This window comes from Coenobita brevimanus, chromosome 20 (assembly GCF_032717465.1).
Source record: "Coenobita brevimanus isolate Jiangsu-jjx chromosome 20, ASM3271746v2, whole genome shotgun sequence".
NCBI lineage: Eukaryota > Metazoa > Arthropoda > Malacostraca > Decapoda > Coenobitidae > Coenobita > Coenobita brevimanus.
Genome location: NC_136973.1, coordinates 17,169,867 through 17,184,642, shown reverse-complemented (window position 1 = coordinate 17,184,642; position 14,776 = coordinate 17,169,867). Strand labels below are relative to the sequence as shown.

The window sequence follows — 14,776 nt, the reverse complement described above, 5'->3', positions numbered from 1 at the left end:
ATTTCCACTGCTCTCACTCGACTTGTGTCCTTCCAACAACGTCCAAGCTTCACTTCCATATGTTAGAGTTCGTATCACAATACTGTCATGTAGTAACTTTTTCACTTCCATGCTCACTTCCCTGTTTCTTATCACTGCTTTCAAAGAACCAGCAACCTTTCTTCCCTGCTGTATCCTTTCAAGCACTTCACCCTCCAAACCTCCATCCTTACTCATCACACTCCCCAAGTACTTAAACGTACTCACATTTTCCAATTCCTCACTATCCAACCTCGCTGTACATTCACTGACTTCACCTCTCTCAAAGACCATCACTTTACTCTTCCCTACATTCACCTTTAGATTCCGTTTCTTACACACTCTCCCAAACTCATCCACCAAGCCTTGCAGCTCCCCTTCGTCTTCACTTAACAACACAGTATCATCTGTAAACAACAGTACAGGGAGTTTCCAAACACTATCCTCTCTCACCAGGGCCACTCCAACATCCACTACCCTACCTTGTACCTCTTTTATTACCCCATCCATGTAAAGATTGAACAACCATGGAGACATGACACATCCCTGTTTCAACCCAACTTTCAAAGAGAAAAATTCACTTAGTTCACCATCCACACGCACTGCAGCCTTCGCACCATAGTACATACTCTTCACAGCATTCAACAACTTCCCATCTACTCCATATATTCTTAACACTTTCCACAATCCTTGTCTATCCACCCTGTCATATGCTTTCTCCAAATCCATGAAAGCCGCATACAACTTCTTTCCCTTCTCTAGAAACTTTTCCACTAAAGATCTAAGAATGAATATCTGAACTACACAACCTCTTCCCTTCCTAAAGCCTCCCTGTTCTTCTCCAACTAATTTCTCTGTTCTTTCTCTAACTCTGTCAATAAGTATCCTACCATACACTTTTCCTATTATACTAAGAAGACAAATGCCCCTATGATTACCACACACTTCTTTTTCCCCTTTTCCTTTGTACAAGGGAATAATTATACCTGACTTCCAATCCTCCAGGACTCTACCTTCCTCCCAGGCCAATCTGCACATCTTCCACATCCATTCTACCACTATCTCTCCCCCATGCTTCAGCATTTCACCACACACTCCATCAATTCCTGGGGCTTTCCCTGATTTAACTTTCTTCATTGCTTCCACAACTTCTGTCCTACTGATTTCTTCCTGTCTTCTCACCTCCCTCCTTCTCCCAGCCATTCCCCAGCCACTTATACTCGCATTGCTTCCATCCTCAATGTTCAACAATTCCTTAAAGTGTTCTCTCCATCTGCTCACTTTTTCTCCCTTCTCCACTAGTAGTCTACCATTTTTATCTTTCAATTCCCTGTTAACTTCACTTCCACCCTGTCTTACTCTTTTCACCTCTTTCCAGAATATTTTCTTACAGTCCCTCCACTTTACACTCAAATTCCTTCCAAATTCCTCATCCACTCTCTTCTTACGCTCTCTTACTAATCTTTTCACCTCTCTCTTTCTTTCTACATATAACTCTCTCTTCCGCCTCTCAACTTCTTCCACGCCCCTATTTCTCATCCATTCATTGTATGCTTTCTTCTTTTGTGCCACAGCCTGTCTCACCTCTTCAGTCCACCACGCTGTTCCTTGCACCCCCCTCCGTCTTCTCTTCCTTCCACACACCACATCACATGCTGCACATATTTCTTCTGTAAATATCCTACACACACCTTGCACGTCTCCCATCTGCTCCAATTCATATTTGCCCAATCGTTCCTCTACTTCTCTCTTATACTCTACCTTTTTCTCATCCTCCTGTAACCCTTCCACTCTCCTTGCAACTACTCCTTCCTCTCGTCTTTCCCTTCTTCTATTCCTCCATCTTACTTGAATCCTAATTCAGGCCACCACCAAGTAGTGATCAGAAAGTCCACTCCCCCAACCTCTATAAGCTCTTGCATCCATTACACATCTTCGCATCCTTTCATCCACACACACACAATCAATCATTGCCTTCCTTTCATTCAGTTCACCACCCACCCTTCTCATCACTTGCCATGTATACCTGTGGATCATTTTATGCCTGAAGAGGGTATTGGCTATCACCAACCCCCTCCCAGGACAAAGGTCCACTAACACACTCCCATTCTCATCTCTCTCAGCAGGCACACCCCACTCACCAACTATTCCATCCACCTTCACATACCCAACTTTACCATTCATATCACCGATCAAAAACACTCTCTCATTCCTTCCAAACTTTTCCATGCACACTTCCACATTTGTCCAGAACTCTTCTCTCACTCTTCTAGCACGATCTTGCATTGGCACATACACACACACAATCGCCCACATTTGTATTCCAACTTTCAACTTTACCCACACAATTCTTGACCCAACTGATCCATACTGTCTTATGCTCTTCTTCCATCTTTTACGCACAACTATACATACTCCTTCCTTTGCCCTCTCATTCTCACCTACTCCTGCTCTTATACCCCATCCATACTCCCATTCTGTCACACTTTCTCCTCTCCATTTTGTTTCAGTTATTCCACATACATCCACTTTCGCACCCTCAAGCACCTGGACAATCTCTCTCTCTTTCACCTCATCATTCGCTCCCCTTACATTCCACGTTCCGATAACCATGTCCTTTGTTCGGTCCTTGGTCGTCATCATTTGGTCAGTCCTTGTCCGTGGCTTATTGTTGTTTTTTTTAATTAGTTGTTTTCTGGGGAGGGGCACTAACCCTCCGCCAACCCTTTTAGTCGCCTTTTACGACAAGCAGGGATACTGAGGGAGTATTCTTGAAAACCCCCCCTACCCCCAGGGGTGTTCACCACAAACAGGCTCAAAATAGCCCCAGCCAAATCTACAGTGACTCTTCTCACAAATTGGACAGCAGAACGCAGTCACATCCCACACCTCACCATAAACAACAATCCCCTACCACATATACCATCTATCTCTATCTATTGCCAGACGCCTCAATCCCGTTTGGGGTGGCCACAAACAAATCGCCTCCAAGTCGCCCTGTCCCCAGCCATTTCACTGCCCTACTCCCAACTCACACCCTCCTCTCTCATATACCTCTCCACCCCATCCCTCCGTCTCATCCTCGGCCTCCCCCTCCCTCTTCCCCCCTCCACCTCACTCACATACACTCTCTTCGTCAGTCTTTCACCCTCCATCCTCTCCACATGGCCAAACCACCTCAGTGTGTTCCTCATAACGCTTCCTGTCACCATAAACAACACTCCCCTACCACACACACACACACACACACACACACAAAATCCTTGGTGTAACATACAATACATCAATGTCATTTAAACAATACATCACTAACATTAAAAATAAAATAACACCAAGACTCAATGCTTTGAGGTCACTTGTCCATACAACATTTGGACACAACAAAGAAACCACCACCACAGTATACAAACAATACATACGTTCAGTGATGAATTATGTAAGCCCTGCCTGGGCTTCTAACCTGACCAAAACACACTACAACACTCTACAGACCATAAAGAACAAGGCCCTAAAAATAATCACAGGCTGCACAACTACTACACCAACAGACCACCTACATCAAGAAACCAAAGTCCTCAAAGTCAAGGATCACCTAGACATGAGAGGCACCCAGTTTCTTCCCGCAGCTTCCACAAACCCACAACATCCACTACAGTACATGGCAGCACATCCACCCACACCAAGGAACATCAAAACAACACCCAGCACACGATACCATACACAACTACTGTCATCTCTCCCCCTCGCCCACCTCAGACCAGCTTCCAGAAGCATATCCACACTCAGATCACTCGCCACTCCATTCATTCACTTAAAGACAACACACAGCTGCATGCACAGCCTCCTGACATCCACCCTTCTGAATCCTATCTTCCTCGTGAGGACAGGGTCCACCTGGCCAGGCTGAGATGTGGGCACCATCCAGCCCTCTTAAGCTACCAGAAGAGGCTGGATGACTCCATCGCTGATGCCTGTCCAGGATGCAACACAGCACCCCATACTATTAAGCACATTATGGAAGACTGCATTGCACACAATCACCTACGCCAACAACACAACATACACTCTTTGAGAACTCTGTGGGAAAGCCCGGTCTCAGCCATGGCCTTCCTAAGGGACTCGGGGCTGTTCGGCCAGACTGCCTAGGGAACAACTACTACTACTACCATTTTGAAATCAAAGATGGCAGCCACCAGGAGGGCCAAATCTGGGGGGTCCATCTCGAAAAATGATCGTATGGGTCCACTCTACACCCGTGTAAAATTTGGTGCTTTCCTGACAAAGTGAACGATTGACCTGATAATTTGGCCTTAGGTAGGGAATGGGTGGGTTGGTTATACAAGGTCTGTTCAGGAAGTATCCGACTGTAGGCTCTAAAAAATAAACAGCTAACCAGTTTAGCTAGGACACTATCCCCCTCAAGTAGGCCCCTTCTAACTTGACACATATAGTCCAGCACTCTTTCCACTGCCTGGAATATTTTTAAGAGTGGGTTTTCAGTATCTTCTGCAGGTGTATATAACAGACATGTATATGTACAAAGGAAAAAGGGAAATAGATGTGTGTGGTAATCACAGGGGCATTTGTTTTCCGAGTGTAATAGGAAAAATATATGGTAGGATACTTATTGACAGAGATAGGGAAATAACAGAGGAATTATATTCGATTTTTTTTCAGCTGATGATCCACTTTCGTGAATGTGGCACCTGTGCACTCCTGCCACGTGATTGGTTGGTTTAAGTTTCATACCTGAAGTATATTTACAAAACACAGTTGTACCTAATATTCCACTTCTCATAAATAGTGTTTTGCATTGTCACTGTACTATACAAACAGACATGAAACGAGTATGTATCTGTGTTTCACCCAAACAGACAATGAATTTGAGGAAGCTGAATTTGAATTGAAATATTTATAAAAAAAAAAAATAATAATTTGGTTTTACGCCAGGTATCCCCGAAGGGCTAAGGCGTTGCCCCTGGGTAGAGGACTTTGGACTGGAGCGTGTAGCATTTTATGACCGGATGCCCTTCCTGATGTCTACCAATGACCCTTGGGTGGATTCGATCCTCCGACCCTTCGGTTAGAGCGGAGCGCTCTAACCCACTGAGCCACGGCTGCTACTTGAATTGAAATATTTATTGTTGTAAAAGGCACAGAGTTGTTGCATCTCTAATAAATAAATATATATACTTATGGATATACAGTATATACTTATGGATAATATGGGCGAAGGTATCGAAGCAATGCAGTAAGTGTGATCCATAATAAAGTCTGACATCTTGCTAGACGAAACAAATTGTTTTTGTCACTGTACTATAAAAACAGACATGAAACGAGTATGTATCAGTGTTTCACCCAAACGGACAATGAATTTGAGGAAGTTGAATTTGAAATGAAATATTTAGTGTTGTAAAGGGTACAGAGTTGTTGCATCTCTAATAAATGAATAAATATATATACTTACGGATAATATGGGAGAAGGTATCGAAGCAATGGAGTAGGTGTGATCCACAATAAAGTTATTGTTTTTTAATATAGGGAGCTGCAACAACTCTGTACCATTTACAGCAATAAAAATTTAAATTCAAATTCAACTTCCTCAAATTCATTGTCCGTTTGGGTGAAGCACACATACTCATTTCATGTCTGTTTGTATAGTACAATGACAATGCAAAACAGCATTTATGAGAATTGGAATATAAGGTACAAATGTTTTTTGTAAATGTGATACTTCAGGTATGAAACTGAAACGAACCAATGTGGCAGGAATGTGCAGGTGCCACATTCACGGAAGTGGATCATTAGCTGGAAAAAAATCAAGTATAGTTGGAGAAGAACAGGGAGGTTCTAGGAAGGGAAGAGACTGTGTAGATCAGATATTCATCCTTGGGTCTCTCATGGAAACGTTCCTAGAGTATCCCTGCTTGTCGTAAAAGGCGACTAAAAGGGTTGGCGGAGGGTTAGTGCCCCTCCCCGGAAAACAACTAACTAAACAAAACAAACAATAAGCCTCAGACAAGGACGGACCAAACGATGACGACCAAGGACCGAACAAAGGACATAGTTATCGGAACGTGGAATGTAAGGGGAGCGAATGATGAAGTGAAAGAGAGATTGTCCAGGTGCTTGAGGGTGCGAAAGTAGATGTATGTGGAATAACTGAAACAAAATGGAGAGGAGAAAGTGTGAGAGAATGGGAGTATGGATGGGGTATATGTGCAGGAGTAGGTGAGAATGAGAGGGCAAAGGAAGGAGTATGTATAGTTGTGCGTAAAAGATGGAAGAAGAGCATAAGACAGTATGGATCAGTTGGGTCAAGGATTGTGTGGGTAAAGTTGAAAGTTGGAATACAAATGTGGGCGATAGTGTTGGTGTATGCGCCAATGCAAGATCGTGCTAGAAGAGTGAGAGAAGAGTTCTGGACAAATGTGGAAGTGTGCATGGAAAAGTTTGGAAGGAATGAGAGAGTGTTTTTGACTGGTGATATGAATGGTAAAGTTGGGAATGTGAAGGTGGATGGAATAGTTGGTGAGTGAGTTGTGCCTGCTGAGATAGATGAGAATGGGAGTGCATTAGTGGACATTTGTGCTGGGAGGGGGTTGGTGATAGCCAATACCCTCTTCAGGCATAAAATGATCCACAGGTATACATAGCAAGTGATGAGAAGGGTGGGTGGTGAACTGAATGAAAGGAAGGCAATGATTGATTATGTGTGTGTGGATGAAAGGATGCGAAGATGTGTAATGGATGCAAGAGTTTACTGAGGTTGGGGGAGTGGACTTTCTGACCACTACTTGGTGGTGGCCAGAATTAGAATTCAAGTAAGATGGAGGAATAGAAGAAGGGAAAGACAAGAGGAAGGAGTAGTTGCAAGGAGAGTGGAAGGATTACAAGAGGATGAGAAAAAGGCAGAGTATAAGAAAGAAGTGGAGGAACGATTGGGCAAATATGAATTGGAGCAGATGGGAGACGTGGAAGGTGTGTGTAGGATAGTTAAAGAAGAAATATGTGCAGCATGTGATGTGGTGTGTGGAAGGAAGAGAAGACGGAGGGGGGTGCAAGGAACAGCGTGGTGGACTGAAGAGGCGAAACAGGCTGTGGCACAAAAGAAGAAAGCATACAATGAATGGATGAGAAATAGGGGCGTGGAAGAAGTTGAGAGGCGGAAGAGAGAGTTATATGTAGACAGAAAGAAAGAGGTGAAAAGATTAGTAAGAGAGAGTAAGAAGAGAGTGGATGAGGAATTTGGAAGCAATTTGAGTGTAAAGTGGAGGGACTGTAAGAAAATGTTCCGGAAAGAGGTGAAAAGAGTAAGACAGGGTGGAAGTGAAGTTAGCAGGAGAGTGAAAGATAAAAATGGTAGATTACTAGTGGAGAAGGGAGGAAAAGTGAGCAGATGGAGAGAACATTTTAAGGAATTGTTGAACATAGAGGATGGAAGTAATGCGAGTATAAGTGGCTGGGGAATGACCGGGAGAAGGAGGGAGGTAAGAAGACAAGAAGAAATCAGTAGGACAGAAGTTGTGGAAGCAATGAAGAAAGTTAAATCAGGGAAAGCCCCAGGAATTGATGGAGTGTGTGGTGAAATACTGAAGCATGGGGGAGAGATAGTAGTAGAATGGATGTGGAAGATGTGCAGATTGGCCTGGGAGGAAGGTAGAGTCCCGGAGGATTGGAAGTCAGGTATAATTATTCCCTTGTACAAAGGAAAAGGGGAAAAAGAAGTGTGTGGTAATCATAGGGGCATTTGTCTTCTTAGTATAATAGAAAAAGTGTATGGTAGGATACTTATTGACAGTGTTAGAGAAAGAACAGAGAAATTAGTTGGAGAAGAACAGGGAGGCTTTAGGAAGGGAAGAGGTTGTGTAGATCAAATATTCATTCTTAGATCTTTAGTGGAAAAGTTTCTAGAGAAGGGAAAGAAGTTGTATGCGGCATTCATGGATTTGGAGAAAGCATATGACAGGGTGGATAGACAAGGATTGTGGAAAGTGTTAAGAATATATGGAGTAGATGGGAAGTTGTTGAATGCTGTGAAGAGTATGTACAATGGTGCGAAGGCTGCAGTGCGTGTGGATGGTGAACTAAGTGAATTTTTCTCTTTGAAAGTTGGGTTGAAACAGGGATGTGTCATTTCTCCATGGTTGTTCAATCTGTACATGGATGGGGTAATAAAAGAGGTACAAAGTAGGGTCTGTTGGAGTGGCCCTGGTAAGAAAGGATAGTGTTTGGAAACTCCCTGTACTGTTGTTTGCAGATGATAATGTGTTGTTGAGTGAAGACGAAGGGGAGCTGCAAGGCTTGGTGGATAAGTTTGGGAGAGTGTGTAAGAAACGGAATCTAAAGGTGAATGTAGGGAAGAGTAAAGTGATGGTCTTTGAGAGAGGTGAAGTCAGTGAATGTACAGCGAGGTTGGATGGTGAGGAATTGGAAAATGTGAGTACGTTTAAGGGGGACTCCCACTTTTTACTCTTGAGGGGCAGGTAATTTTTAAGGTATCATAACCATTTTTGGCACAGTTATAGGGGTCCATTAGTAGTTAAAACTGATACCAAAATAAATCGGATATGTCTAATAGTTTTCGAGTTATGGCCAATTTTGTGTCGAAATTTTCGTACAAAATAGTAAAAGAGGAGGGAGGAAGAGATCAGTAGGTCAGAAGTAGTGGAAGCAATGAAGAAGATTAAGCTGGGAAAGGCCCCAGGAATTGATGGAGTGTGTGGTGAAATGCTTAGGTATGGGGGTGAGATTGTTGTGGAGTGGATATGGAAGTTGTGTAGATTGGCTTGGGAAGAGGGAAGGGTTCCAGAGGACTGGAAATCAGGTATAATTGTTCCTCTGTACAAAGGAAAAGGGGAGAGAGAAGTATGTGGTAACCATAGGGGTATTTGCCTTCTTAGTGTGACTGGTAAAATATATGGTAGAATACTCATTGATAGGGTTAGGCATATGACAGAGGAGCTAGTTGGAGAAGAACAAGGGGGATTTAGGAAGGGAAAAGGGTGTGTAGATCAGATATTTGTTCTAAGATGTTTAGTGGAAAAGTATCTAGAGAAGGGAAGGAAAGTGTACGCTGCCTTCATGGACTTGGAGAAAGCTTATGACAGAATAGATAGGAAAGGTATGTGGAAGGTATTAAGAATATATGGAGTGGAGGGGAAATTGTTGAGTGCTGTGAAGAGTATGTACGAGGGAGCTAGGGCTACGGTGCGAGTGGATGGTGAGCTGAGTGAGTTCTTTGATCTCAATGTGGGACTGAAACAGGGGTGTGTAATGTCTCCATGGCTGTTTAATATATATATGGATGGGGTCGTAAAGGAGGTACAAGGTAGGGCAGTGGATGTGGGGGTGGCCCTAATGAATGAGGGTGAGATTTGGAAGCTTCCGGTGTTGCTGTTTGCTGATGATACAGTATTGTTGAGTGAAGATGAATGGGAGTTGCAAGGTTTGGTGAATGAATTTGGGACAGTGTGTAGGAGGAGGAAGCTGAAAGTTAATGTAAACAAAAGTAAAGTTATGGTGTTTGAGAGGAATGAAGTCACAGAGTGTGCAGTGAGGTTGGATGGTGAGGATATGGAGAATGTGAGTGCATTCAAGTACTTGGGTAGTGTGATGAGTAAGGATGGAACTTTGGGGGATGAAGTACGTGAAAGGGTACAGCAGGGAAGGAAGGCTGTTGGCACACTGAAAGCAGTGATGAGAAATAGGGAGGTGAGTATGGAAGTTAAGAAGTCACTGCATGATGGTATTGTGATCCCTACCCTGACGTATGGAAGCGAGGCGTGGACCTTGCAAGAGGGGAACAAGTCAAGAGTGAGAGCAGTGGAAATGAGTTACTTGAGAGGAGCATGTGGAGTGACATGGAGGGACAGGTTGACGAATGAAGAAGTGAAGGAACGTTGTGGGGTAGATGTGGATGTGGTTGAAAAGATTAGGAGAAATACACTGAGGTGGTTTGGACATGTGGAGAGGATGGAGAATGAAAGACTGACTAAGAGGGTGTATGTAGGTGAGGTGGAGGGAGGGAGAGGGAGGGGTAGACCGAGGATGAGGTGGAGGGATGGAGTTGAGAGGTATGTGAGGGAGGGGGGGGTGAGTTGGGGGGAGGGGAGTCAAATGGTGGGTGACAGAGTGACTTGGAGGCGTTTTGTCTGCGGCCACCCTTTGCGGGATTGGGGCGTCGGGCTATAGATAGATAGATAGAATACACTATCTAGACATACCAAGATGTTTTTATTGTAATTTCCTTAGGACACATTGCATATCAACACTATTACTATAACTGTGCGCTAGGGATTTCATTTACCTGCTCTAGTTTCGAAATTAGGGTATTAGGAAATTAGTGTAATTAGAAAATTAATTTTTTTTGCTAAGTTTCGGACTTTGAGTACTTCGTGTGAACGAACAGAAAAGATTAGGGGAAAATCCCTGTGTGTAATTATTGTATTTTTTACGCTGATTCCAATGGTATCATTAGTTTTTATGTAGGTGCATTGGTTCTCGAGTTAATAGACTTGAAAGTGCTATAACTTACATTTTGAGAAAATCGCTGTCAAAGATTTTCGAAGGTTTTGAACACGTATACCGTGCGTTTTAGTAAAGATGGGTTTATGAAATTGCTAGTAGAGGTACTATACACTATTCTCATTGTATATGCAACATGGATTTACACATATAGGCAAGTAAATACAAGGTACAGGCAAGAATGTGCTGATATACTGACTGGCACCTGGTCCCCTCATACTAAGTATAGCCCTCGATTAGAAAGTTATTGTTTCTAACAAAAGAATTCACATAATATGATAGTATAAGGGTATCATGGGTCGCCCCTCCCACTCATTGTAGCCAGGATTGTCATATTAGAAGGCCCCAGGACTGTAAAATTCATCGTCATCATCATCGGGTGTCTTTCGTTTCTGGCGGGTGTTGGTCCTCCGAGGGGTGCTGGTCCTCACGCACTCTTTTTGGAGATATTGAAGGTTAGCTATCTTATTATCTGTGACTCCAAAACCAAGGTGTGCTAGCAAATAAGCCGCCTCATAGCCAAAGTTGTGTTCTAGGGACACCTGGTGAGCTAGAAATGTGACACGTCCAAGGCCAACATACTTGGACTTTGAGGTCTTCATCCATAGCTTGTGATGAATGCTCTCGTTGGGATTTTGGGTCCGTCCTTTCAGGCATCTACTAAGCAGTTTCTCATCAGTCAAGTCCAGGTAAACCTGTTTCACCATCTTCCTTTCCTCGTCTGACAACTTGCTCAGGTATCCAGGCTTATCACTGTGTTTGCGACATGGCTGGGTCTTGTCTGCCTCCCACCTCTTGTAAAAACACCAAGAATCATAATCAGGAGGAGAGGTAGGTGTTGTGGAGAGGTAGGTGTTGTGCCTGATGTAGAAGGTTGTGAGGGAGGTTTGGTGGGAGGTGTAGGCGGGATGGGTGATGGTGGGCGTGGCAGGACATCTGTCATGCGTAGCTGTTGTAGGCGTAATGCACGCATTCTAGCATTCTTGGCAGGCTTCTTTGGCATCTTAGCTGAAGCTGTTGGTATGCCCAAAAGAGAATAGAAAAATATATCAAGTAAGGTGCGAGTGTCAAGGGGAATGATTGAGGCGTGGGGCATAGACCTACTCTGTACAGGGACTCACCCGGCACTGAATGATGTTCTCTCTCTCTTCGTGACAGATGACAGTGTGAGGGAGGGATTACCAAATGTCACTAGACAGAAGGCTGTAGTGATAAATACATACGTTTTTGTCAATATAAAACAACTGTCAGAGTATTTAGGATGGCAAACAACTTTGCAAACAATATGTTGGTTATAAACACGTTTCTGGCGTGCGTATTAGCTCGAGATACCTTCAAATAAGCCTGAATTTACCAGCTTTAGAATGGGTTTTCACCCTTATGACTCCTCATGAGGTTAGAGGGGGCGTTAGACTACCCCCTGGATGGCATAACAGAAAACGGCCAACATCATCGAAAATTAGCCTAAAAAGGTGGTCGGCCCCCTTAAGTACTTGGGTAGTGTGATAAGTAAGGATGGAGGTGTGGAGGGTGAAGTGCTTGAAAGGGTGCAGCAGGGAAGAAAGGTTGCTGGTTCTTTGAAAGCAGTGATAAGAAACAGGGAAGTGGTCATGGAAGTGAAAAAGTTACTACATGACAGTATTGTGATACGAACTCTAACGTATGGAAGTGAAGCTTGGACGTTGTTGGAAGGACACAAGTCAAGAGTGAGAGCAGTGGAAATGAGTTATTTAAGAGGAGCCTGTGGAGTCACATGGAGAGACAGGCTGATGAATGAGGATATCAAGGAGCGTTGTGGTGTGGATGTGGATGTGATAGGAAGCGTTATGAGGAACACACTGAGGTGGTTTGGCCATGTGGAGAGGATGGAGGGTGAAAGAGTGACAAAGAGTGTATGTGAGTGAGGTGGAGGGGGTAAGAGGGAGGGGGAGGCCGAGGGTGAGATGGAGGGATGGGGTGGAGAGGTATATGAGAGAGGGGTGTGTGAGTTGGGAGCAGGGCAGTGAAATGGAGGGGGACAGGGCGATTTGGAGGCGATTTGTTTGTGGCCACCCCAAACGGGATTGAGGCATCCGGCAATAGATAGATAGATAGATATGACAGAGTGGACAGACAAGGAATATGGAAAATATTAAGAATATTTGGAGTACATGGGAAGTTGCTGAATGTCGTGAAGAGTGTGTATAAGGATGCTAAGGCTACAGTGTGTGTGGATAGTGAACTGAGTGAATTTTTCTGTATGAATGTTGGATTGAAACTGGGATGTGTCATGTCTCCATGGTTGTTCAATCTGTAAATGGATGTGGTTATAAAAGAGTTACAAGGTAGGGCAGTGGATGTTGGAGCAACCCTAATGAGAGAAAGAGCATCATTTGGAAACTTCCTGTATTGTTGTTTGCAGAAGTGAAGACGAAGGGGAACTGCAAGGCTTGGTGAATGGGTCTGGGAGAGTGTGTCAGAAATGGAATCTAAAGATGAATGTTGGGAAGAGTAAAGGTATGGTCTTCGAGAGAAATGAAGTCACTGAATGTACAGTGAGGCTGGGTGAGGAGGAAATGGAAAATGTGAGTGCATTTAGGTACCTGGGTAGTGTGACAAGTAAACATGGAAATTTAGAAGGTGAAGTCATTGAAAGGGTGCAGCAAGGAAAAAAGGTTGCTGGTTCTCTGAAAGCAGTGATAAGAAATTAGGATGTGAGCATGGAAGAGAAAAAGTTACTTCATGACAGTATTGTGATACCAACTTTAATGTATGGAAGTGAAGCTTGGACCTTATTGGAGGGATGCAAATCAAGAGTGAGAGCAGTGGAAATGAGTTATCTGAGAGAAGCAAGTGGAGCTACATGGAGAGAGAGACTCCCAAATGAGGAAGTGAAGGCACATTGTGGTGTGGATGTGGATGTAACAGAAAGCATCAGGAGAAATACACTGGGGTGGTTTGGCCATGTGGAGAGGATGGAGAGTGATAGACTAATGAGGGGAGTGTATGTGCGTGAGGTGGAGGGGTAGGCCATGGATGAGATGGAGGGATGGAGTGGAGAGGTATATGAGAGAAGGGGGCACGAGCTGGGAGCAGGGGAGCAAAATGGCGGAGGACAGAGCAACATGGAGGTGATTTGTTTGTGGCCACCCCTTGCAGGATTGAGGTGTCTGGCAATAGATAGACAGATATCCAAAGCACAGTTAGTTTTAATTAGACCATAATTAGTATAAGAAGTATGTTGGATTTATGGGAATGGGTTTTGAGTTTCAAGTCTGGAATGGACTTTGAAGGCTTGGACTCAGACCTACCTGACAGGCCCCAGGTGCAGACTGCCAGGGGAGATCAGGCCAGAGGACTGATGGAGACAACCTGAAAAGAATGGATAAGTGATACCTAACTTAGTGATTTATGGTGCTACCTCATACTTAACTCAAAACCCCTTATATTTTTTAATGTCTCCAAGTTAGTGTTAATAAGAAAAGAAAACCCACGTTGAGTTTTATTTCATATTACCTACTCTGTTTATGAATAGCACTTTACCCAGGTGGTTACTCTGGAGCAGAGCTTCTGAATTAAAATGGGGGTTAACCTAGGCCAAGAGTTCCCCAGTCAAACACGTAGCATTTTTTGGAATTTAGTTTGAGAAGGGAACTAGGACAAGGTGTAAGGTCAAACTGCACCCCAACACATCTTCACATTCCATACTTTTCCACTCATATCGCCAATCACAAACACTGTCTCATACCTCCCAAACTTTTCCATTCACGCTTCTACATTTCCCCAAAACTCTTCTTTCACTCTGCTTGCACAATCTTGCTTTGGTGCACACACACACACACACACACACACACACACACACACACAAACTGAAAGAGAAGAGGGAGGAAGCAAAAACAAAAAATGAGGGAAGATCAGAAGAGGAGAAGAACACATTTTTTTACAAAGTAATAGGATTGCAGGTACAAAAGTGGTACATGAACAGGAGGGAATAAAAAGGAGGAAGGTAGTAGAACCAAGTCATGACAAGTATATAAACAAGATCATTAAGTTGATGTACTCAAATGTGGATGGAATGGTATCTAAATTATTAGAGATGAACGATTATGTCAGAGAAAATTAACCACATATAATATGCCTAACTGAAACAAAATTAACACCAAGTATATCAAATGACATATTAAACTTGGAGGAATATAATATATGGAGAAGAAATAGAAACTTAAAAAAAGGAGGAGGAATTATAATATTA

At 43.5% G+C, this 14,776-nt stretch overlaps 1 long non-coding RNA gene across 2 annotated transcripts in view; it reads right to left on the bottom strand.

Moving 5' to 3' along the window:
- The window catches only part of LOC145391902 (uncharacterized), a 79,756-nt gene that overhangs the window by 18,235 nt on the left and 46,745 nt on the right, over nt 1-14,776 (bottom strand). For both annotated transcript variants that reach the window (XR_013895915.1, XR_013895916.1), the window contains exon 2: nt 13,836-13,896. This is a non-coding gene — a long non-coding RNA (uncharacterized LOC145391902). The remainder of the gene's footprint in view (nt 1-13,835; nt 13,897-14,776) is intronic.